General features: G+C 48.2%; 1 protein-coding gene across 10 annotated transcripts in view; it reads left to right on the forward strand.

The window, feature by feature from the left end:
- Positions 1–19,002, forward strand: part of CRACR2A (calcium release activated channel regulator 2A) — a 204,635-nt gene that overhangs the window by 75,559 nt on the left and 110,074 nt on the right. For 6 of the 10 annotated variants that reach the window (XR_014313624.1, XM_082737960.1, XM_082737958.1 and 3 more), the window contains one exon: positions 9,317–9,594. The gene's annotated coding sequence lies outside the window, so the exon portion shown is untranslated. Of the gene's footprint in view, positions 1–9,316; positions 9,595–12,342; positions 12,428–19,002 lie in introns of all 10 variants that reach the window. The other 4 variants (XM_082737962.1, XM_082737959.1, XM_082737957.1 and 1 more) reach the window with 2 other exon arrangements.

A 19,002-nucleotide genomic window follows, 5' to 3' on the forward strand; every position in this document is an offset into this window, starting at 1 on the left:
GTGGATGCGAGAATGGAGCTGGGCCTTCAAGCACGGTCCACAGATAGAGGGTCCCCAGGAGTCCTGCAAGAAATCTTCTGTGAGGGTCCTTCTGTTCACTTTCACAGTGTCTGAGGGCCCTTCTGCATTCAAATTAAACCCCCGAAGTGTTGTCCACGCCATAAGCCATGCCTTAACCCTACCAATATTTTTAAGGGCTACCTTGTCATCCTTCTTCTGATCATCACTGACTCAGTTTACCTTCTAAAAGATGTGGGAACCAGGACCCTCTGATCCTTCCTCTTTCACATAGACAGGGCTGCTATATGCAGAACTGAACATAGCCAGCCCTGCCTGGCCTCTTATGTGTCTATGCTTGGAGGTTTCTAGAATCTGCACGGATGTGGGGGTGGTGTATGGACCATGCTCCGTGAGAATGGAGATGTGTTCAGCCCCCTGCAGAAGGTTCTGTAGGGCTATAATGTAGAAGCAGGCAGGGCCACCCACACAATCTCACTCTCTTCATATGAAGTGACCCACCAGGAAAGTGAACCAAAGCAGACTGAGGAGAGACCTGGGGGATCACTCTTTTAACTGTAGCCCCACTACTGAATTCTCTCACGTCTGCTGCCTGATTTCTTTTCAGCCCTGGTCATAGGACCACAGCCCCTCACATCTGAGATCCTTTCTGCCCCTGCCTGCCTAGGTCCCCACGACTGGTTCTCACTCCATGCTGCTGAGCCCTGCTCTGTCAGGGCTAGGCTGTCCCAGACGCCCTTTAGAAAGAGATGCTAACTAGCCCAGTTGACGCTCATGGCTGACTGCCTTGCCTCCCCCAGGGAGCACACTTGCCCACTCCCCTGCTCCATGCAGTTAGCTCAGAAAGTTCAGGCTGATTGGGCCAAATTCAGGCTCCTGAGCACGCTTTCTTTTTTAGCCTAAGACACAAGTTGAGTGACAAAGCCCTGCCTCGTGTCCCCTGCCTTGTCCTAGCTAAATGCCCATCTGATGGGAGTCCTGATGAGGTCCTCCTAGGATGCAGCTATCTTGGGACCTGGTTCTCCAGGAGCTAGAGCAGGTGGACAGACAGGCCAGAAAGCTCAGACAGAGCAGGGCAGTCGGCAGCAAGTCCATGGCCCTTGTTCGCTGTGGTCCCCAGTCTCCTCATCATATCTCTGCAGCATGTCACAATGATGGGCTGAAGCAGTGGCCATGTGACAGCACTTTACAAAGATAAAACCTTTCGAATGGAGGCTGCTGATGCTTTCTGCAGTCAAGCAGTCTCCATCAGCTGACCAGGCTGGGCTGAATTAGCTGTTAGCTTCGTAGGTCATTAAAATAAGTCCATCGGTCATTAAAATAAGGGCTCAGTGCCTTTTATCAATAGGGTGAGCTGCCCAGCCTTGTTGGTGGGGGGAGGGATGGAGGCTTGGTCAGTGACCCGAGACCCGGCAAGACTCTCAGGCAGAAGTGGGAAGTGTCCTCCCACTTAACGAGACAGGTCCCACATCTTTTAGGCTGAGTGACACCCCGGGGAGCCGGGGTTCTGTTTCATCTGAAACAGCATGGAGAATGCCCCACGAGTCGAGTGTGAATTGGAGTCTTTGTCATCTTTAAGAAACAATCCTCAGTGGGTCCTGACATTCACAGCTTCTGCCGGCCCCAATATTTGCCCAGGGGTGTGGGGGGCAGAGGTAACCATGGAGAAGGAAGCTTGGAGGATGAAGGATATTGGTGAATGCAGGTAATTGTGGTCAGTTACCTGTCAGCTTCACTTGGTGGGGACTCAAGTCAACTCATTCACTGAGCACCTCCCAGGCCACTGGGCTAGGAGCTGGGACTTGGACTCTCCTCCTTAGCTTAGAGGTGAGGACCCCAGAAGCGAAGCCACTTGCTCAAGATCAGCAGGGTCGTAAGAGTAGAATCAGAGTTCAGAGAAGCTGCTTGGACAGTAAGTCCCCTGCTCCTAGCAGGGGAAGGCCAGCACCCTGGTGATGTTCCCTTGGGCTGACAAGCTCTTTGGACTCTGCTTTTAAGTCTTCACAGCAGAGCAGTGAGGTGAGTACATGCATGTTAAATGAAACGATGACTGTGGAAACACTTAGTAAATGGTAAAATGCTCTACAGATAGGATATAATTATTGTCTCCAATTTACAGGGGAGGAAAATAAAATCAGAGCGGTTCGGTGACTTGCCTAAGGACACATGGGAACAGATGACAGAGTAAGGATGCCAACCTGGGTCTTAGGACTTCTGGACTGGTGTTTGTTTCCTTGACACCATCAAAGGAAGACTGGTTCTGGATTTATCTGTCCCTTCCTTGGTTTTGTCGCCCCTCCCTGCAGCCCCCTCCCTCCATACCCACCAACTGTTGCCAAATGAAAATTAGGCAAAGAACCTCAAGGGGTCCAAGCTAATTTTTCCTAGCTGCCTTTTCTCTTCTTTAGAAGACCTTATGAAGCGGGGTGATGTCAGGGGTGGAGTGAGGGATTGTGTCTCTCCGCATGAGGACTGGGGTGCAGAAGCAGCTCTAGAGAGGTCGTCCGTGTGCCGCTCACTCTCCCTCATTGGCAGAAGAGCCCAGGGATAGTGGGTGACATGAACCATTTTGCCCTACAGATGAGCCAGCACGCTTGTTACAACCTCATAAAACTGTCAACACACATTACTTTAAAATTGTGAGTTAAACGGAAATCCAGGGTGTATATATGCCTGGAACGTGTGGGTACACATGCGGTATTTCAAAAACACGGACATGCTAGATGATGTGTTTGAACGGTCTTGGGCTCGAGACTGAAAAGATAACAAGGCAGGTCCTAAGCATCCTCTCCGCGGTACGGACCCCTTGACTCTGGTACGCTGCCGCCACCCATCTCACGCCCAGGCAGAGGCCGACGTTCTCCGTCACTAACTGTGTCTTCCTTACCTGTTTAATTACTGCTTTCGGAAGAGGTAGGAAATTAGGATTTATCTGACATCTTCCAGATGCAGAAGCTGTGTTGGGAGCATCTGTGTGCATGTGCTCATTTATTCCTTACAACAACCTCGCCTAACTGGTGTTATTGTATGAATTTTTAAGAGGAAGATTCACGTTTCCCAGGTAGTAAGACATGAGACAGCAAGAGATGAGCCCAAGCACGTCTGACTCTAGATTTGCGTGCTTTCACCGGTGGACTGAGAAAGCCCATTTTCATTTTCTTTGTTCTTCACTCCTTGTGTCATCTCATATCTTCCGCTTAGACTCTCTTCCCTTCTGTCAGAAATACACCTTTTAAAAATGTCCTTTCATGAGCGTCTGCTTGTGGCAGACTAGAGTTTTGTCCATGGATAATGCCTTCCTTTCTCTTATCCTTTTTCTTTGATTATTTTCTTTCTTATCTTTAAGTCATCTCTACACCCAATATGGGGCTTGAACTCACAACCCCAAGATCCAGAGTTGCATGTTCTACTGACGGAGGCAGCCAGGCGCTACCGTTTCTCTTATTCATAAAGAATGTTTCCTTCAGGCACAGAGTTTTCAGATGATGGTTTTACTGTCTTTCAGCATGTTGAGTATTTGACCCCCATCTTTTGGCTTGTAATCATTGCAGGGTAACTTGTCTCTTTTTTTGGCTGGTTTTTTTAAATAAAAAAATATTTTTTTAATCTATTTGAGTGGGGGAGTACAGAAGGAGGGGAGCAGCAGAGGGGTGGGAGAGAGATGGGGAAAGAATCTCAAGCAGACTCCCCACTGAGCACAGAGCCCGACGTGGGACTCGATCTTAAGACCCTGAGATCATGACCTGAGCCAGAACTGAGAGTCAGATGCTTAACTGATTCAGCTACCCAGGAACCCCCTCCTTGGCTGTTTTTAAGATAGTCTTTTTGTTTTTGGTGTTCTGCAGTCTCGTTGACATATAACTGTTGTGGATTTCCTTTTATTTATTCTTCTTGAGATTCATTGGCATTTTTGAATATGTGTATTGGTATCTTTCCTCCATTTTAATATTTATTAAAATAATGAAAATATTAATATTTGAGAGAGAATGTGCCTCTGGGTGTGAGCGAGGGCAGGGGCAGAGGGAGAGGAAGAAAGAATCTTAAGTGGTCTCCCCACTGAGCATGGAGCCCGACGCGGGGCTCGATCTCACGACCCTGAGATCATGACCTGAACCAAATTCAGATGCTTAACCAACTGAGCCAGCCTTGTGCCCCATTTTTCCTCCCTTACAGAACATTTGTAGCCATTATCTGTTTAAATGCTTTCTCTCTCTCTTCCCTTTCTAGGATTCCAAATAGACACCTGCTAGCTTCCATTTTCATGTCTTTTAAGCTCTCTTTCCTATTTTTCTGAGTCTTTATCTTTCTCTACGGCATTTTGATTAGTTTATTTTATTTTTTTTAAGATTTTATTTATTTATTTGATAGAGAAAGACCATAAGTAGGCAAAGAGGTAGGCAGAGAGAGAGGAGGAAGCAGTCTCCCTGCTGAGCAGAGTGCCCAATGCAGGGCTTGATCCCAGGACCCTGAGATCATGACCTGAGCCGAAGGCAGAGGCTTTAACCCACTGAGCCACCCAGGTGCCCTTGATTAGTTTATTTTGACCTAATTCCCAGCTCACTACTTCTTTCTCAGACTGTATCTAATGTGCTATTAAGTCTGTCCACAGATTGTAACTTCAGTTGTTTAATTTTTATTTTTAAAAATTCCCTTTGGTCCATTTTTTTTTCAAGTCTTGATTATTTCTCATGATTCATTGTTGTTGCTGTTGTTGTTGTTCCTTGTACATATTTACAGGCTTGTCTTTAATTTCTTCAACGACATTGCAGTCATTATTATAGTCAGAACCTGGATATTTCATTATCTGAAGGAGTCCCTGGCCTTTGAATTCCTTCCTTTCTTGCCAGCTCATCAATGCTGCTAGAAACATTTTAAAAAATATTTTTTTTTGTACAAGATTTTTTTGGTTGTTTTGAGTTGGAGGGTCAAAGTACTTAGCCATAATGTTAGAAATAGAAGTCTAGCATATTTATTTAAAATTGACATGTGGAACGTAAGGAACAGTGCAGAAGACCATAGGGGAAGGGAAGGTAAACTGAATGGGGAGGAAATCAGAGAAGGAAACGAACCATGAGAGACTCTGGACTCTGAGAACGAAACTGAGGGTTACAGAGGGGAGGGGGTTGGGAGATGGGGTAACTGGGTGATGGGCATTAAGGAGGCAAGTGTGGTGATGAGCATTGAATGTTATAGACAACTAATGAATCGTTGAACACTACATCAAAAACTTATGATGTACTATATGCTGGCTAAATGAACATAATAAAAAAATAAAATAAAATTGACAAAATTATGAGTGGAAAAAGTAATCCAGTGGAGGTTGGCCTTTGGGACTTAGAGTTGTCCATACTGTACTGAATGTGTTTTATGAACTGAATGTGGTGAACAGTGAATGCACGCCTTAACGAGAAGCCAGTTAGCGTGTCTGCCCAGTGCAGGGGCAGAGTGATGGAAGCTTGTTCTCCTCTGGGCCCTACCCCCAGAGGACATGTTCTGGAAGTAGTATGGCCAAACAAGGGAGTCTTCAAGGGAGCTCCTATCTGAGGGATCATTTTATCTCTAAGGGATTAGGGACACCCTGAGGAGAGGAGGGCTTGGTAAGACTTGTCTCCTAGTTGCTGCTGAGTTCTAGTTTTGTCTTACCTCTGCTTGGAATTCAGGGATCCGTGTTACTCCATCCCAGTGGTCTTCTGGATGAATCCAAAATGGATGTAGAGGGAACCATAGAGCCCAAGCTCTAAGGCCTCAACCTCTCCTCCCCATTTACCACACCCAATCCCTCAGTCCTCCTGATCCCACCTACTAAGTGGCTCTAGGATCCATACACCTGAATGTACTCATTGCCAACTTGGAACTATCACTATCACTATCACTATCTCTCATCTGGACCATAGCATTTCCCCAGCTGCTTTCAGTATGCCCACTCCCTGTCCCTCCTCTCCCTTCCCCATTTCGTTCCCCAACAAGTAGTCAGAGTCATCTTTTAAAAACTACAAATCAGATCATGACTCTCCCAGACTTTTAGGCTAAACATCAGTAATTTCCTCCCACTGTTTGGGTGAAGTCCCAGATCCCTAACCTAGTCCCCAGAGCACTGGTCTTTAACGTCACCTCTGGCCGATCCTTGCCATGTTAAAATTGTACTCTTCGCCTTGATTTCCCTCCATTTCCTGGACTCATGAAAGCTCTTTCTCCCTGCGAGTGTTTGTATCTGCCATTCCTTCTCCCTGGATGTTCTCCATCCTCTTCTTTGGCTCACTCCTGTTCATCTTGGAAGACCCAGCCTTAATGTGCCTTGCCTTCCCTCATCTTCTCCCCATGCTCCTATGGGGAGGATATCCCTTCGTGTCTTCATCAAAGCACTTAGTTCAGTTGTGATTCCATGATTATTTTTGTAATTTCTCTTCTTTGTCTTCCTCCACCATCTGGTGGGGGTCAGATTCATGCACGTCCTGCTCATCTCTGTATCTCTAACACACAGCACAAAGCCCGACATGTGGTAGTTATTGCCCATCTAGAGAATTAATCTGTGAATGGATCTGGTTTCTGTCTCCTTTGCTCCCCTGACACTGCCCTTACTGAGTTCACCTGTGAACTCCTCATTACTAAAGCCAGTGTTTCTTCTCAGTCTTGACATGTGAGACTTCCCATTTGGAACCATTGTCAACCCTCTATCTTTAAACATTTTCCAACTTTCCTTATCCTTGGATTTTGAGGCAGCATTCTTTCCTTCATTTTTAACTACCCCTCTAAGCTCTGCCTCTGAGTCTCCTTTGCTCTCTTGCTCTGTATCCCTTAAATGTTCGTGTTGGAGTACCCAGGAGGCCCAGTTGGTTAAGCATCCAACTCTTGATTTTGACTTAAGTCATGATCTGGGGTCATGGAATTAAGCCCCACATTGGGCTCTGCACTGGGTGTGGAGTCTTTCTCTCTCCCTCTGCTCCACTCACCCTTACCCTCCCCTACAGTTTTTGCACATAGTATGCACTCTCTCCCCCTTCAAAGAAAAAAAGAAAATTAGTGTCTTGCATAAATCAAGCCTTCATTTTTTCCTTCCTAGACAATCTGTGATCAGCCTTAGCTTTATCTTGCCTTCAAGCATCACATTTATGCTGGTGAACCCCAAACCCATATGACCAGTCCAGACTCTGCCCCTGAGCACCAGATCCTTCTTCGGCATTGCATTTTGAAATACCTTCTTCCTGATGTCTCACAGACATCTCGGTCTTCACATTTTACAAATGGACATTTTTTAATCTTTCCTGCCCAACATGTTCCTCCTCCATTATTTCTAACCTGGCTAAATAGTTTCCCCACCAACCTAACTTTTGAGGCTAAAAGCCACAGAGGCATCCTGGGTACCTCTGCCAGCTGCACATCCCACGCCCTGCTATTATCCCAGCCCGTCTCTTGTAACCCTGTTCCTCGTCGCTCTGCCATCTGCTTAGTGCTGCCCCTGTTCTTGCTCGTATCACCTCTTAGCTGGGCTCCCTCCTGGCCTCTTCTCCTGCAGTCCATTCCTAACACCAGGGCCAGAGATCTTGTCTCAAAGCACAGAGCTTGATCATGCTGCTTCCCTGACTCACCCCCCATGTGTCTCCGAAGCACTTGTACAGGGAAGCCTGAGTTCCTTAGGCTGATATGGAAGGTTCTTCCACACCCCCACCCCATCTTTCTTGCTGGCTTTGCTTCTCTTCCCACCATTCATCTCCCTCTGAATATGCCATCCTTTCTCATCATGTGTGTACGGTGTCGAGCATGGGCTCCCCAACATTATGGAGCTTCCAGAATCACATGGAAGCTCATTAAAACACCACATGCTGGATCTTAACCACAGAGGTTCTGATTCCGCAAGTCCGAAATGAGGCTCAAGATCTGAATTTGTCCCAGGTCCCAGGAACCGCTGGTGCTGTTGTTCTGGTGGTGACCACTGTGAGAAGCACTGGTGCAGATGGTTCAAGAGTGTGAGTTCTTCCACCGGGATCAAATCCTGCCCCAGCCACTCACTTCCTGTGTCACTTAACCTCTCTAAGCCTCAGTGTACTTTTCCATAATGAGGCGAATAGTATGAGCTACCTCATCAGCTTTGGTGGAGGCCTGAATGTGTTAATCCTCAGAAAGCCCGAGAAACAGTGCCTGGTTTGTTATAAGCGCTCAGGAAATGCTTGCTGCTGCCATTATCATTTATCTTCATATCCTTGGTGGTGAAGGTCTGCAGCTCACAACCTTCTGCTCTTCCCCAGAGAATGAGTTTGTTTTCCAATGGATTTTGCTAGCACTCCCCACCCCCACTTTCCTGATGCGTGCCCAGGCCGGGACGCACCTCCCATTGAGGCACTTGCCGCTGGCGCTCACCGACCTCCTGGCCAGGAGTGGGTCTCCCCCACCATGCGCTCTCCGGGGCTTCATTTGTGAGGATGACGTCCCTGTCTGGTACATCACAGGGACTCAAAAATATTTAATGGATTCAGTGACCAAATTGGCATATACTGTAGAACTGAACACTGTGCTGACAAGGCGGTGACACGGGTCAAGTCCAGGGAGAGGACTGGACGCTCAGAAAAGGTGGAGAGAACGTGGAAAGTGCGGGAGGTTGTAGTCAGGATTACGAGATTATGCTTCAGGAATATGGAACCATGATTTTGGGAACATCTGGATGCACATCATTTAGGATAATCTTAGCTCTCAGCAGTCAAAACACAGCCCCAAAACTCAACTCAGTGAATGTCAACAGCGAGGATATGTATTACGTGTATAGTGAGAAGTCTGGAGGAAGGGGGGCACCGGGGCTGTTCAGCTGAGTGGTTCAGCGATGTCCTCAAGGACCCCTGAGCTCTTTCTTCCCCTGCTCTTCCCTTATGCTTCCCCATCACTTTGCCCGAAGTGCCTGGGCAAAGACAACATCCAGCAGAGGAAGATTTCCTGCCTCTCTCTTTTTCATAGCCCAGAAAACCATTTCATGTGTCAATGACCAGAGGGGGTGGGCACCCCCTACTTGTTCATGGGTCAGGGTCCTGCATTTGTAGGACGGCATAGGGTCCATGGGCTGGGCATACAGACGCCTGCTGTGAGTGGTAACACCATGAGAGTTGTGTTGGAAAGGAACAAGGGAGAAATGGATGTTGCTTAAGCACAGTGTCTGCTACAAAACCAGATCCAAATCCCAGCTGGAAATTTATTTGAAAAGCAACAGGATATAAATTAAATGACTTCAAAGGCCTTTTCTACTCTGAATATCTGTAATGAATTATTTGAAGTCAGAGCGAGGAGACCTTTCCCCTGTCTGTTCCATCTGCAGTTCATGCCCGGACCACAGCTGTCCCTCAGGAGCTTGGCCTGGAGCCCAAGTCAAGTCATCGGGCTGCTGGTCAGGGGTGGAGTGGCCTTGACTTACAGCTTTTCCTCATGAGCCCTGCCTGGGTGTCCACCTGGCAGTCAGCACGACCACGTCTCTTCCTCCTGGAGCAGCTGTCCGACCCAGAGGCCTGGACTTCAGAGAGATCTCCAGGAGCATTCAAGCCTGGACTGCTGCCTCCCCAACCCCAGGTGTGTGACGGGCCACCCAGCTTGCTTGCGGTAAGAATCAGAGGTTCCTCTAGCCAGGTGTGGTGGGAACCTGCGAGAAGGCAGGGCCAAATAAGCAAAGGTTCTGCATGATGATGCAGTATTTCTGCTGGGTGGGGGGGTGTCTCTGATTTTCTGGAGCCCCTCTTAAAAACTCTTGTAGTCTGCCCTGCCAACCTACCTGGATTTTGAGTTTCCTGCATGTCTGGTTTGTGGAGAACTGTAGAATAGGGTCTGAACAGGTGAAGGGGGCTGAGAAGAAACTGGTGGGAGAGTCTTTGACCAGGGGTAGCAGACAATGATCGTGGACAGCAGTGGGTATCCACAATGGGCAAGGAGTTTGGTCTCAGCAAGGAACGGGGTGATAACTTCTAGAAATTGACTACTAGCCTGACATCCCACTGCTTTCCCAGGTCTTCCAGACACACCTATCAGGAGCAGCTAAAATGAAACACAGTAGAAGATTGAGGCCAGATGGCCATCCAGTGGGAATTTAGTTAGGGGTGACATCTGTGGCATCGGCTGGGGGATGAGCTCATTCTTCTTTGGCCACATGAAATATGTTGTATTACATGTAATATATATATATATATATATATATATATATATATATATATAGTGTATGTGTGTATGTATTTGTGCATATTATACGTTTCATGTGTGTCTTAAATCTGCCATCACATTCTCAACTCCCCAAGGGCAGTCATGGACCATTTTCTCTCTCCTAAGTTCCTTATAAGGTCAGTGCTCTGTAATGATTGACTGGCTGAGTTTTTACTGCATAGCTACATGATTGAACTCCATCAGTCCAGGTCCCAGAGTTTTCATCCTTTGGGTCAGAGTTGCCCTCTGTGCCCTCCCAACCACCTCCCAATCACCTCTGCCAGTGAGCTGGCCGGAGCTATTCAATTCCCATGGCAGCCGTAACAAAGTATCACAAACGATTAAAAATGGAAGAAATTGATCGTCTCCCCCTTCTGGAGGATTCAAGTCCAGAGTCCAGGTGTTGTTAAGGCCATGCTCCCTCCCCAGTCTGTAGGGGAATCCTTCCTTGCCTCTTCCCACTTTCTGGGGGTCTTTCAGCCATCTTCAGCATTTCGTGCCTTGTGGCCGCGTAAGCCATGCTCTGCCTTCATCATCACATGGCTTTCTCCCTCTGTATCTTTATCTTCACATGACTTTTTAAAGATTTTATTCATTCATTTGATAAGGAGAGAGATATTGAGAACATAAGCAGGGAGAGCGACAGGCAAAAGAGAGCGAGCAGGCTTCATTCCAGGACCCTGGGATCATGACTTGAGCCAAAGGCAAACGCTTAACCAACTGAGCCACCCAGGCGGCCCCCACATGACTGCCTTCTTATTGGATTAGGGGCCTACCACACTCCAAGATGACCTCATCTTAGCTAGTGACATCTGCAATGTCTGTTTCCAAATGAGCTCCCATTTGAGGTCCTGGGGTGAGGACTTCACCAGGTCTTTATTGGAGATCGCCATTTAACCCAGAACACTAAGTGAGCTCATTCAGGGTGGCAAGACAAGCACATACAGAAGGCATGAATATTGAGTGTCCCTTGGTACTAAGCACGTGTCCTCTGTTCTCTCTCCTCTGACATTCTCCAGGGGAGTCTGTGTGACCTGGGGCCTGGCTGGACACACTGGGATACTGTGCTCCAGGGGACGACTTCCATATTCCTATCACTCTCCCTTTTTATAGGACAAATTGGGTAGAGGTCCCAATGGAGGGGAAAAACCAGACCATTTGGGTTCCAGGCAGCCTTAACTATCAAGGAAAGTGGGGGAGCCCCACCTCACCCTGAGAGAAGATGTATCCCTTTCCTGTGGAGAGGAGTTGCTTCTGGATCCAACCATCTCATTGCCGGGCCATTCACAGGGAATCCCAAGTAACAGACGCTCAACAACCGGGTTGTTTCCAGACCTAGGAAAACTCGTTCCCTTTGCTAACAGCTGCTCCTTCCTCAATTTAGGGCCCATCAGTACAGAAGTTATAAACCAGAGGTCCGCAGGCCTTTCCATGTGTAGCCTGAGGATGTCCTTTGTTCACAGCGGCTGGTGTATTTTTTTTTACACGGTATTTTTATATCCTTTTATGAACAGGCAATATGTTTACATAGTTCAAAAACAGAATCATTCCAGGAAGATATCTAGTGAAATCTTATCTTGGGCTGTATTTGCCTTCCCTTCCCCCTCCTGGGATAGTAATCAGCTTAATTCGTTTTATACATCCTTCTAGAGTTTCATTTTGCAAATACAAGTCAGTACAAATATACCTGATACCTCTACCTTGTTTTTTCCTATGATACACTTTTTTAAACTTTGCTTTTTTTTTTTTTTAACCCCCACTTAGTTTATCTTGGCACTCCTTTCCTGTGAGTATGTTGAGTGTTTTATGATTTTTTCTTTTTTTTTCTGATGGGGGCATAGTGCTCCATTGTAGGGATGTACCCTGATTAATTCAACCAAGCCCCTACCGATGGACACAGGTCATCATTTTCAGTCATTTGGCATTTATTATAGGTAATGGTGAAGTGAGTAAGCCCATCATTCCAGCCCATGACTAAATGTGTATAATGCTGAAAAATTCCGAACTATCTTTGAATTATCAAAAGGACTGGAAACAGTGGGTTCTAATAACCACGGGTATGGACTGAGTGGCTGCTGTCTGTAAGGATCCCTGACATTGGGACTAGCCTGTTCCCATCTAATGTTTCCCCACCCTCCCCCGACTTCTGTCTTCTAGAAAGTCTGAGTGTTGACGGCCACCGAGCATCACCACCGTGCAGTCCTTCTAACGGCGGCTAAAGAAGAAAGAAGAAATCACTCAGGTACTCACGTCTCTTCAAACTGGCAAATGAAAGCCAAGGGTGGTCTTTTTCAAGAAGAAAAGGAGAGGGCGGATGTCTGGATGTCTGTGTGGGTGTGATTCTGCTTCATTTGCTCCTGACGTGTTGGCTCACCTGTGTGTCCCTGCCATTTCGCCGCAGAGTAGAGAGGAAGGAGCTCTGCTCGCTGGTTGTCTTAGCACAGCCTGGGTAGCTGCTTGGACACCTGGAGTGAAAACGAGCTCCACAGTTGTTCTCTTACATGCCCTAGCTCACCAGGACCCCACGAGGATGCGGTGGTCCTATTTGTGTTTCGTAGACAAGGAAACAGTGCCAGGGTGGAGTCGCTTCACCAGGATTCACAGCACGAGTAGTTGAGCCCAAGAATTTCTGGCTCTAGAACCTGATGCTTTAGCTGGTATTTCATGCTGCCTCTCAAATTTTAAAAGTGTGACTTAGAGCTATACCTCTCACCTTTTAAGCTTGCCATTAGTGGTGACATGGTGATGACAACCCTGACAACGGTAAGGGAGCAGCTCTGAAAAGGGGCGAGTTGGAGACATGCCCCAAAGAAAGCTTGTGATGAGAATGCATGTTTGTTCTCCTCACAAAGGTGAGGGCTCGTCCTTTGTGGTCATGCTGTCATCGGCTCCATTGCCCCTTTTGCTCTTCCGGCCCCCTGACATGTACAGAGCTGCTTCTGAAGGTGAGGTGGCGTGCCAGATGTGTGAAGTAAGGGGAACGAGCCGCACCCTGGTCCTAGGAGCCTCGTTGGGCCACCTGGTCAGTATGGTGTGGAAACGGCATTAGGGGTCGGGCGAGGGCCTCCATGTGATAAAAGAAAAAAATCTCACAGCAGCGGAGTGAGAAGGTGGGTGGCTTCCAGTCATCTTGAGTCTTTACCATTGCTCGATGAAGGGAGGAAGTGAGGGCCCGGAAGTAGAGACTGTGGGCAGAGATATGGAGCCATCCGCCTGCCCACAGCTCGGGGGGAAGCTGACAGTGGCCGCAGCTCTGCAGCCCAGGGGCCCCTGGTGGGGAGCCTCAGTCAGAGTTGAAAGGCCGCCTGAAGGAAGCCTCCTCTCTCTTTTGCTGCCCCCATCTCAGGTTTCTCCATTCTTGGCGGGGAGGGGTTGCGGTGTGAGTGAGAGGGTGGGTTAACATTTGAGGTGGGGGGATGGGCCGGGAGGGTGTAGTTCATAGGTCATTGGCTCTGGCATATATTTATCTATTTATTTGTGAAGCTTTTATTTATTTAGAGAGAAAATACATGAGCAGAGGCAGGGGCCGAACGAGCACGAGAATCTCGGGCAGACTCCATGCTGAGTGTGGGGCCCCGATGTGGGGCCCGATGTGGGGCTCCGTCTCAAGACCCTGAGATCACAACCTGAGGCAAAACCAGCAGTCAGCCGCTCAGCTGACTGAGCCACCCAGGCGCCCCTGAATCTGACCTTTGAAGTCACAGGTCAGCAGATGGATCTGCCTGCTGGGGCTTCTTGTCGCAGGGACGCTCCCTTCCTGGCCTTTTGTTGCTGCCCTTGATTTTTCTTCTCCCCTCAGCTTGCATGGGACAGCATCGAACGTCTCTGTAGTTACCACAGAGCAGCGAGGGGCTTTGCTTTGCTTCACTCTCTCTCTCCGAGCGGGAGGCTGACCAAAGCGGCCTCCTGGCAGAGGGAATGAGGAAGGAGCCAGTTGTTCTGCATTCAAACACGGGTCCTCCATGCAGCTGGCGAAATTTTCAAAACGGAGGTGTCGCAATTCAGGCCCCGCAAGCACTAGGGATCTGTTGCTTGTGCATCTACAGATGTGTAATGGAAGACCGGTGTCTTCTGGGTAAAAAGCAGAATTCAGTTCTGAGGGAATACAGATGAGGGCCCTTCCCAAGGCCACAGCTGTGTGTACGTCTCTGTGCTGGTGGCTGTGTGCAGATACAAGAGCAGAACCCCATGTCCCGGAGCTTAATGACAAGAACAGGAGCACAATACACAGTTGACCGGCCTCCTTGGGCCTGCTTCGTCATTGGAGAAGCAAGGAAGGGTGGCTTTGGTCAGTATTCCTGATGGAGGGTCAGTACTACCCCCAGAAGCCTGCTTATAAACCCATTCAGTGTGCATGGGAATCACCTAGGGGTCTTGTTAAAAATGCACCTTCTGATCCAGTAAAGCTAGTTCAAGACTTAAGATTCTGCATTTCCAAGAGACTCCCAGGGGCTGCTGCAGGCCCAGAAACCACAGTGCTTTGAGTACAGAAGCCCTAGAAGGTGTTCTGTAAATCCGTGGGGTGACTTTGACAAATGCCCTGAGAATTTCCTGTGTGTGGGCTGAGGGTGCCGGTCGTGATTCCAAGTGCAAAACCCAATCAGTGAAGCACTGGCAACCTGCCCCGCCCCGCAAACTCAACCCAACTAAATAGAAATTAGTAATACTTTTCTACATAGTCATACTGAGAAGTTTTCAAGGAAGTGATCCCCAAAGCCCAGTGATTGAAGAACTCGTTTTCAAGGAAGAGAAGCCTCAGTGAAATAAAGACAAAATCTTGAAATGATTAATTTCCCCACTCTGTGTCTTCTCTTTAGATTAGAGCATTTCCAAACATACACTTAACTGACAAGAGTCTCAGTGCAACATGTAGTTACTGCAAAAGCAAGGAGACCACCCACAGATTTGTAACAGGCGATTAGGACTTCATCTAACACACACAGTTGCAGGACGACACGTTATTAAATAAGCAGAGGCATGGGACATGTCACCATGTCAATAACCTGCTTTTCTAGAAACTGCTTTTAAAATAGATCTAATGTATGTATATGCAATTGTGGGACAATGATGAGAAACGTCTTACAAAAAGTAGACATTACAATGATTTGCTTTGGGGTTGCCTTTCTTGTTCACTCTTAATTCTGATATTCCCCTTTGAGATGTATCAAACATTTTCTTTAAAAAAAAGATTTTATTTATTTGAGAGAGAGGGAGAGCGAGAGACAGAGAGAGAGAGAGAGGAGAGAGAGAGAGTGGAAAAGAGAGAGCATGAGCAGGGGGAAGGGAATGGTCAAGACTGAATGTGTGCCTCCTCCCTCTGGGTGGGATTTCCAGATTGGAGACAATGTTTTCCATGATTCTTCATCACTGCCCTGTCCTGTATTGACATCATCAATTATTGTGACCCTGTATCAAGTTTAACCCGTTCACAAGAATAACATACGTCCTTGTTCTATCTACTTTCACGTTAGTAATTTTACCTGACATTTTGTCCATACCTCAATTGGGGCTGTCCTCAGATACAAACCGGTAAGTGGGTTTGTTATTTCTCCTCCAAATATTTTTTTTAATTCTCTTGTCCTCTGTTTTTTGTTTTGTTTTGTTTTGTTTTAAATTTCTGTGTACTCCTTATATGAAGTGAATAATCTAATCTTATTCATCGTAAGCTGGTGTAGGCCTTGACTGCTTCATTAGTGCAACCTGGGAGGGTCACCTCAGGCCACACGAAAGGTGTTTCCAAATATTCGTTATAGGAACAGGGTTATTCTATAACAGCATGGATCAGAGAGTGTGGAGGTCTCTAAGGTTTCTGACTTTTGTGCAGCATGAAAATACCAGTAGATGGCAGTCTGATCTGTGACTACATGGAAATAATCCTGGAGGAGAAAGCAGGAAGGTCTGTGTCACTCCTAGTGTCTGCTTGGGTGAGATGTTATGAGTCCTCGGGACTTGGAACAGCAGTTCTCCCCAAGCTGGTCCAGAGAAACCAGGTAACTTCAACAAAAAGAAACACAAAAGCCCACAAATACACTTCATGCCTTGACCCCACCCAGGATCATTGGTGACTGAATCTCTGGATTGAGGCCTGGGTGTCTAGAGTTTACAGGTGTCTCCAGAGGAGGGTTGAGAATCACTGTCTCGAGTGGGGTGAACGGTGAAAAGCTAGGTCCGCCTCCTAACCTACCAGGCCTACGAATGTGACACTATCAGAAGAAGGGGTTTTGCAGGTGTAATTAAGTCACAGATCTCCAGATGAGATCGTGTTGGGCTATGCATGGAGCCCTCCATTCAGTGACAAGTGTCCCTATAGACCTTTTGGTCCACAGAGGACAGACACGGAGAAGAGAAGGCCATGTGAGTAAAGAGGCACAGACTGTTCTTATGGAACCACCAGAAGCCAGAAGAAGTAAGGACTGATTTCTCCCCAGCGCCTTTGGAGAGGCCACAGCATGTGGACACCTAGATTTAGGACTTCCACCCTCCAGAACCATGAAAGAATACATTTCTGCTATTTTAAGACACCTAGTTTTTGAGGATTTGTTATGGCAGCTCTAGAAAACCCAGACACTGCCTGAAGGGCTGATAACATTTGGTAAGACGGAAGAAACATAGGAGGTTTTAAAATTTTTTAATTTTTAATAATTTTTTAAATTAATGTATTTATTTGGGGGGGAGGGGCAAAGGAAGGGGGAGAGAAATCCTCAAGCAGACCCCCTACTGAGCAGGGAACCCAACGCGGGGATGGATCCCAGGACCCTGAGATCATGACCTGAGCTGAAATCAAGAGTTGGCCACTTAATCAACTGTGCCCCCTGGGCTTCCCAGGAGTTTTTAAGAAACGGCAGCAAAATGAGTGAGAGCAAGAAGGCGTGGCTGGAGGGAGGACAGATGGCAGGACGGTGAGAACAGAGAATGGCCTTCTAAGATGAGTAGAACAGATTCTTCAGGGAGCCCATCACAGAATCCCTGGGCATGGCCGATTCCTGTTCCTGAGAAAGATGCCCTCCCCTCTGTGCTGGTCCATCCTACTTGAGGAAATCACCCTTCTGTGCTTCTTAGGAATGCAAAGGGCCCCAGAAGCCCAGGAAGCGAGTTTGCATCTCCTTCTGCATGTGTGGGAGCCGCTGAGGGGTGCTAAGGCAGGAGGGACAGGGCAATGTTTTAGGGGCACCCTCCTACCTGGCCTGGACACTCACGTTTGGATTCCTATAACTGGTCCCTGAATCCGTTCTGCTCTCACCTCTTCCCGCACCAGCAGTGGCCCCTATAATGGAGGCTTCACAGGGGAGCAAAGCTGTTGTTTTCCAGTGCTGGAAGTCTGGACGGTATTGCTCCTGCTCCGGGCTGGGTCTGCCAAGGTCCTTGACATTGATCCCACTGCAGAGCCCTCAGTGCAGTCATATGACTCCTGAAGAACTCCCAGGGGACCATTCTCAGTCCACCGCCCTGGAAGGAGAGCCACCAACCTCAAGGCTCCTGCAGATGCAAAGGCATCTTCATGGGCACGGCACAACGGAACACGGATCCATGCCCTACGGTCCACAAATGTAAGCAGGGGAAATTGTTCATTGACAATGCCCGCGAACTTGGTGTCCTCATTGACTTTCCCGGCTGGCGCGCAGAAGCTGAGGTTGAGGGGGTGGGGGACGCCCCAGACATGGGCTCATGGATCACTTGGCTGGATCTGGTGTGAGCATTTCCCAGGCATCGTCCTCAATGGCCAACCCAGGGAGGACCAGTAATGTGGGAGTAGGGAGGTCACCTGAGTACAGTCGCCTTCAGGGTAAAGAAGCAATCACACACTGCCTGGCAAGAGCCATCAAGGGACTGCAGTGCCCTGACCTGGGGGGTGGGGGGATGTGGGTGCCTGGATTGGGGCAGAGAGAAGAGGAAACAGAGGCGAGCAACCGACCTGCGGTTATTCTTGGTCTTCAACTGTCAGCTCTGGTGGGGATGTAACATTGCCCACTGTCCCAGAAACGAGCAAAGGGCGTAAGAACTCTTTCATTTTATTTTCTGGGAATGAATGCCTCAAAAGGAAGGAGGTCACTTCCTTCTATGGACACCACCCCAGGGCACCATTAGGTCAGTGGCTACTGTTTTAATGTTGACGGAGAGGCACCAAAACGCTGGGCGCCGGTCAAAACAAAGCTGTTAGCCTCAGGAGTAATTCTGGGATCCGCAGGATAGCGCCGGTCAAAACGAAGCTGTTAGCCTCAGGAGTAATTCTGGGATCCGCTGGATAGGATGTCCTGCTAGAGGGCATGCCCCTTCCTGTGCCAAGGCCCTCACCTCACCGTGACCCCAAGGCAGAGCATAGCCTGGGGAGGGGCTCTTTCCCCAAGTCCTACTTCTGATGGGCCAGAGCTCTCCCAGGTACCAGAGGAGTCCCTGTGGGTGCTGTGTGTCCCTGGGTTGACATCAGAAATAATAAATGAGGCAGCTAAGGAAGAGTCAGCCTTCCGTTCTGAGCACCGCCTCCAGAGTGCCCCGCCCCACTTCCTCACTTCTGCGCCCTGAGCAGCTGGGTCAACTCAGGTCCCTGCAGCCTCGAGCTGCTGTAGTCTCCTTGTTTCTGCGATGTTTCTGTTCGACCCCGTCCTCCACACTCTGTTCAGACTGGCCACTGACTGTTTGTCCTGAGGGAGGTTACTTCACCTCTCTGAGCCTTGTGTGTGAACGAGGGTGGACAAAACCGCAGAGGATTATAGGTAGGACCCGTGTAGACAATGTAGTCTGGCAGCTAGCGGAGGGCTTGGCGCATATTAACTGCCTGAAATACATTCGGTTCTGGATCTCTTGGTGACTCCCACTCCT

The sequence above is a fragment of the Mustela nivalis genome (assembly GCF_964662115.1).
Source record: "Mustela nivalis genome assembly, chromosome: 7".
Lineage (NCBI taxonomy): Eukaryota > Metazoa > Chordata > Mammalia > Carnivora > Mustelidae > Mustela > Mustela nivalis.